The sequence below is a fragment of the Nuphar pumila genome, chromosome 2, assembly GCF_984573655.1.
Source record: "Nuphar pumila chromosome 2, dmNupPumi1.hap1.1, whole genome shotgun sequence".
Classification (NCBI taxonomy): domain Eukaryota; kingdom Viridiplantae; phylum Streptophyta; class Magnoliopsida; order Nymphaeales; family Nymphaeaceae; genus Nuphar; species Nuphar pumila.
In genome coordinates this window covers 105,032,845-105,039,631 of record NC_143250.1, presented here as the reverse complement: position 1 = coordinate 105,039,631, position 6,787 = coordinate 105,032,845, and the positions used below count along the sequence as shown (strand labels likewise).

Sequence of the window (6,787 nt, the reverse complement as noted above, 5' to 3'; positions counted from 1 at the left end):
TTGGTGGATTATTTTTAATACTTTTTCTTTTATATAATAGAAAGAAATTATCGTTCTGGTTGAGACGTCCCTTTATGGGCTGAGTAAGTTGATCACTATGCAGATCCAGTATTCACCTAACAAAGTGTGCAGCCCAACCATTGGCTGCCACATACCCGCAGCCCCACACCTCCTCAGTCCTCCCTCCGTTCAAAAGGGCGGAACACCTCACAGGTGTTAGACCCTAACTAGGGATGGCAATGGACTGGGGTGGGGGCAGGGGATAAGGCCTCCAGCCCTTCTCTGTCTCAAAATCCGAACCTTCATCCCCGCAAGGAATGGATTTTAACCTTCATTCCTGCCTCTATCCTTGTTTCATGCCCTTCATCCCCGGTTCAAATGGGGTTTGGCAAGGTGGGGCCCCGTTTGACCCCGGTCCACTCACTACAAGAAACCTGTGAATTAACGACGACCTAAATTCATCGCTATATCGACGCTAATCCATCGCTAAACAGTTTAGCGATGAATTAGCGTCAGATTAGAGACGAATAGCTTTCATCATGAATTTTTCGACACTAAGTAGCGACAAAACTTATCCGTCACTAATTTGTGATGGATTAGCGACATAAATGATCTGTTGCGAGTCTGTCACTATTTTAAATTAGCGATGGATAATATCTGTTACGAGTCCGCTATTTTAAAGTAGCGACGGATAATATCCGTCGCTAAATTTTTAAAAAAAAATTGCTCCCTGCTGGAAGGTATTGCGGCAGCAATAGGCCGGACTTGGACCGATTTGTCGGCGACGGCGAAGGAGGAAGACGACCCACCACAGGATCCCAGCAAACCGTACTCCCTTGACCCCAAGATCTCCGATTGGGTCTCACAGAGGTCGGAATGGACCGATCACGTTGTTGACGGCCATGACAGAGACGAGGTCGATGTCGGGGTGGATGGCGTCACGGCAGCGGTCGAGGTCGAGGAGGCCGTCGGAGCCGACGGGGAGGTAGGTGGCATGGAAGCAACCTGCTCCCTGGCGCGCTCGACCGCCTCGTCTGACTCCCGGCCATAGAGGTGAGTGCGGGAATGGGGGTTGCCGAAGCAGCCAGTGAAGAAGGGCAACATCGTGTCCAGCACCCGCGGGTCCACCAGTGATGTCGCCTGCATGTCCAGGTATAGCGGCCGCCCCGCGATCTGCACGCCCTTCATCGAGATTCTCCCACCCTCCTCTGTTGCGTTGGAGTTGGGCGACGGCCATCGCGGCGGTCGACATCAGCCAGCGGGATCGTCCGACGAGCCTTACGGCGACGAGCACGAGGCTCTGCTTCATCGGCCAGCGGGATCATTTGGTGAGCCTTGTCAGTGGTCACTTGACCTCCTCGACGTCAGGGATCCGATGGGGTCGAAGGGGAAGATCAGGACGGAGGCAGGGAAATTGCTCACAAGAACACTCGTTTGGGAACAGTTTAAATCGAACATCGGTTTAAATTTCGAATGGGGGAGAGATGGAAAATTTTGTGCCTTAGGTGGGACAGTTTAAATAAAAAATTAGTGACAAAATTAGCGAGAGAATTTTTTCGTCGCTAATCTATCGCTAATTAGTGATGGATTAGCGACGAAAAAATTCTCTCGCTAATTCCGTAGCTAATTTCCTGTAATTTTTGCGACGAAAATTTTTTGTCGCCGATCTGTCGATAATTAGCGACGGATTTGAGACAGAATGTGTACCATCGCTAATTTCAAAAATATTTCAAAGTTTGGCAATGAATAACGTTCTCTCGCTAAGTTCGTCGCTAATTTACGAAGAAAAAAATCTGTTGCAAATATCCGTCGCTAATCAGGGTTTTTCTTGTAGTGACTGCCATCCCTAACCCCAACACTGGATCATGACCTCATTCTTCAACTCTACAAAATTGTGCGCTCTTTTTTTAACCTCTTGTGCTTAAGAATACGTTATCTTACATCTCATATTAGATTGATGCAAACTAGCTCTTACTAACCATAGCCATATTTTTTCAGATGTCTCTTTTTCTTTGAGATGAGAAACCCTCACCGAAGTGAGGAAAAACCCTGGGTGGGGCCCTACGACCACCCTACCTTACCTGGCCCACCTCTGAAAGCTACTCACACACATGTGCACCAGCAGAGTTTGATCCGAGAGGTCTTCACACTACAAGAAAAACCCTGATTAGCGATGGATATTTGCGATGGATTTTTTCCGTCGCAAATTATCGACGGAATTAGCGAGAGAACATTATCCGTCGCCAATCTTTGAAATATTTTTGAAATTAGTGAGGTTACAAATTCTGTCTCAAATCCGTCGCTAATTACTGACAGATCGACGACAAAAAATTTTCATCGCAAAAACTGTAGCAACTTAGCGACGGAATTAGCGAGGAAAATATTATGTCTCTAATTAGCGATGAAATATTTCCCTCACTAATTTCGTCGCTACTTTTCGATTTAAACCATTCCACCTAAGGCGCAAAATTTTCCTCTCTCCTCTGTTCGAAATTTAAACTGATGTGAGATTTAAACTGTTCCCAAATGAGCGTTCTTGTGAGCAATTTCCCTGCCTCCGTCCTGATCTTCCCCTTCGGCCCCATCGGAGCCCGGGTGTTGAGGAGGTCAAGCAACCACTGGCAATTCCGCAAGAGGAAGCTACCGGTGTTCAATCCGATCAAGTTCTTATGATCGTAGATCATCTCGTTCCACTCGTGCATCACCAAATTGGAGTCCTTGTAGCGATCCCAGGGGAGCTCGAAGACCATGTTAGTAAGCATGTCGTCGCTGTCCATCCACCAGAGGAATTCAACCTCCAGGTGCGAGAGGAGGAGCTTCTGAATCAGCGAGAGCTTTGCCCAGAAGACGGCCATCTCGGCGTTGAGGAGGGCCATGTTGTAGAAGATCTCGATGTCGTGGAGGCGACAGTAATCGATTTTGTTCTTGATCAATTTCAGAAGATAATGGTCGCCCATCAGGTTTTCGCATGCCTTCGGAGACGAGCTGGTGACGAGGAGGACTCGGGTTTTGCTGGGGGAGAGAAAATTAGGGAAATGCGGGTGGCGGGCGATCCATTCCGACCTCTGCGAGTCTCAATCGGAGATCTTGGGGCTGAGGGAGTACGACTTGTTGGGATCCGGTGGTGGGTCGTCTTCCTCCTTCGCCGACGTCGACGAATTGGTCCAAGTCTGGCCTATTGCTGTCGGAATACCGCCCGACAGGGAGTAAATTTTTTTTTAAAATTTAGTGACGGATATTATCCGTCGCTAATTTAAAATAGCGAAGGACTCACGACGAATATTATTCATCGCTAATTTAAAATAGTGACAGACTCGCAGCGGATCATTTTCGTCGCTAATCCATCGCAAATTAGCAATGAAAGTTACGACGGATAAGTTTTGTCGCTACTTAGCGTTAAAAAATTTGTGATGGAAGCTATTTGTCGCTAATCTGACGTTAATTTGTCGCTAAACTGTTTAGCGACGGATTAGCGTTGAATTAGCGACGAATTTAGGTCGTCGCTAATCCACAAGTTTCTTATAGTGTCAACTCAACACCTTCAACTGCCCCTTGCTGGCCACAGGGGAGATCCCTATGGTGGTGTATTTTTCAGGATATCATGATCAAATTTCTTCATTTCCCCGAATTCTAAAGGCTTCTACCTACACTATGCCATGCCATGCCTTGCAATTTCAAAATCGAGTATGGGCACCTCCAAAGAAAACTGGTTTGAATGGTGAAAGAAAGGCACATCCTCTCTCTCTCTCACACACACAGAGTGTAAACCGATGTTAAAATAGGTTCGTTAGGTGAATCAGCTTTTTAAAAACAATGAAAAAACCCAAATGGAATCGATCGTGAATCGCCTTTTTTTACCATCAGATGACGTATCATTAAAAAATAAAAAAAATGTTAAAATCTTTTTAACTCCCTTAAAAATATTTTTAAAATGAACCGAATTGACCTTAAATCGAGCCCCGTTTTGAATCGTCTATGGACCAATTCAGACTGATTTTGACAATATTTTATGTAACTACTATGCATGCGGGCCGGCCACAAGGGCTCAGCTCATCTGGTTGGAGCGACTTGTGAATGACACCAAGTTGACAAGACGTCACAACCCATGGGTGGCATCCTTTGCAGTAAGGTCGAAGCTGGGTGTACTCCCTGGTAGGCGGACCTTAAGGGTTTTACCAACATGAGGCCAGCCTAGGGGAGGATGGTGACGGGGTTTTAACTTGCATTATCAAAAAGAAAAAACCCCACCACGGATGCATGAACATGTTTTGTCCTTTCTGTGCACATCTGGAGATACTAGATACGATCCTTTTATATGCTGAATATCTGTACAGAGGTTTGGGCCATGCTTTTGGCAATCATCAACCATGATACAAAAGGTCCCAGTTAGGTCCAAGGACTGCACAGTCGGGACACTGAACCTAACTCAAAAGAGTCCATGACCCTACCAACCTTGCCGTGACCCAGTCAGAAGAACAAGCTGTCAGCCACCTCATCCTCTCTCTGCTATCATAGTCATCACTATAGCGATAAAAGCAATACTGTCAGGATCGATTTTTCAAGAAAAAAAAAAAACTAACTTTTGACTTATTTACAGAATTCTTCATTTAAAGAAATTTAGTCCTTTAAATTTTCCGTACCATGGAATAATTGTGGATACTTTGCTCTCATTTCTTATTCATGATCCTAAGTAGCTTCCTATGCCATAAGATCTTTACCATTTGCACTATCTTTTTTTTTATATTTACATAGAGAAACAGCCTCTAGGATCAGAGACCTAGCTGTATTGGCTCTACTTATCGTACTTATGATCACTGTCCTCGCAGTGTAAAATTTTATGGGCTTACCTTTTTCCCTCAGGGATTTGCCACGCTTCTGCTTGGGCAATGGGTGATGCCCATGAGATTTGAACCTAAACCATCGGCCTAGCGGCCTAGGCCCCATCCAACTATGCCAAACCCTTTTGGGGCCCATTAACACTACCTTGGATCCCAAAACTTGCTTTTTTTTTTTTAAGGATTAGAATGGGCTGCTCCGCATAAGTAGAATCCTCTCTAATCTGGATTGGATCATAATTTACAATATATGATGGATCTGGCGCATACTTCTAAGCATTGATACATGAAACGTGTCATGAATATTTGATAGATTGGGAGGTAGACTATTTTGTATGCAATTGCTGCCATCAAAAGTTGGGATGGATTTGTAAATAGGCTAAAAGTTGGGCATGTTTTTTCCACATTTAATCAGTTTGGATCGGCTTATTTAAAAAAATGATTTTGAAATATATATATATATATATATATATATATATATATATATATATATATATATATGGAGAGAGAGGACCACTCGAATTTAATTTCTTTGTTTCGCAAATTTGACCATGCAGACGTCTTCAGCATGGTCCATTTGCTAAGCTAAGAATCAATTGGATCATGCTTTTTCGACAAAAAAAAAAACATAATTTTTGAATACTTGAGTATTTAAGAAAATTTTGAGAGTGATTTTTCAATCCTTATTCATCATAATCGGACGATTCAAGAGTCGCCTCCCTCTAAAACCAAGTATGTTGATCACATTTAAGAAAAAATGAAAATCTAGATTCACACTGTAGTTCTCATATTTTTAATAAAAAAGAGTTTTTCTTACTATTATAATATTTTAGTCATCTAAAATCGCAATCAAAATACCTTCCTTTTTTAAACATTTTTAAAAGTATTTTCAAAATATCTCCGAGATTTGTCTGCTGTGACCATCACCCATCACCACCTAACCTTAGGCAACAACTTGCTTGGGGAGTGCCCCCACATGTGAATGGCATTTAAGGACTGTCACCGAGTTATCAACGTCCTTGTCTGCGACTTACTCACACAGGATTAGCTCGCCCGGATCACCTTAAATGCAGGCAGTGTCAGCACCTAGATTCAATCATTTGGGAATGATGGGATGATGACCAAACACCCAAGTCTTCCACCAAATAGTCTGTGATGCCCCTAAACCCAACTCTGTCCTCATCCTTTCCTGTCCAAAGGATGTATGGTGGGTGAAACCCTTTTTTTATATTTACACTGATAAACCACCCCCAAGATCAGGGACCATATCATATCATGCTGGTTTTTCCTGCCTTACTTACGGTCACTGTTCTGGCAGTGTAAAACTCAGTGAACATACGTACCTTTTGCCCCTAGAGAGGCGTCATGTTTCAGCTTGCGCAAAGGGTGATGCCCATGGGATTTGAACTTAGACCACGTGCCTAGCAGAAAAGGTCCCATCCCACTAAATCAAACCCCTTTGGGGCTGGTGGGCAGACCTCTATCCTGAATCCAGCCCATTTTACATCCCTAGCCTTCGATCTCAGATACACTGATTTCTATCTCAATTGGGTGATCGAGGATCTAAGATCTTACATTTTGTAAAACCAAGGATCCAGCATGAACCCCACATAATCCATACTTATTCGCTATTGATATGAATTATCTCGTTGAGACCCTATGAATCAATAATTGAAACCATCGCGCGCTTGCACCAACATTGCATGGGCCTTGGGAATGGAATGTCGACTACCGCCCCACAAGCTGCCGGTACAGAAAGATATCTGGATGGAGATCCGTAAGTTGGCATGCTAGCAAGAAACTGTGTTTTTCAGTAGTATCGTTGCTGTGTTTTTACAGCGTTTGTTGTTGCTGGAACTATGTGGTATGGTTCGGCAACTATTTCAGATATGAGATCCGAAGCAATCAAATGCCTGATCCAAACAAATTTTGGTCCTCTAATACTTATTTCA

At 43.8% G+C, this 6,787-nt stretch overlaps 1 pseudogene; it reads right to left on the bottom strand.

The window, feature by feature from the left end:
- Window positions 1-1,338: 1,338 nt before the first annotated feature.
- On the bottom strand, window positions 1,339-2,957 carry LOC149846545 (xyloglucan 6-xylosyltransferase 2 pseudogene; annotated as a pseudogene).
- Between the last annotated feature and the right edge of the window lie 3,830 nt (window positions 2,958-6,787).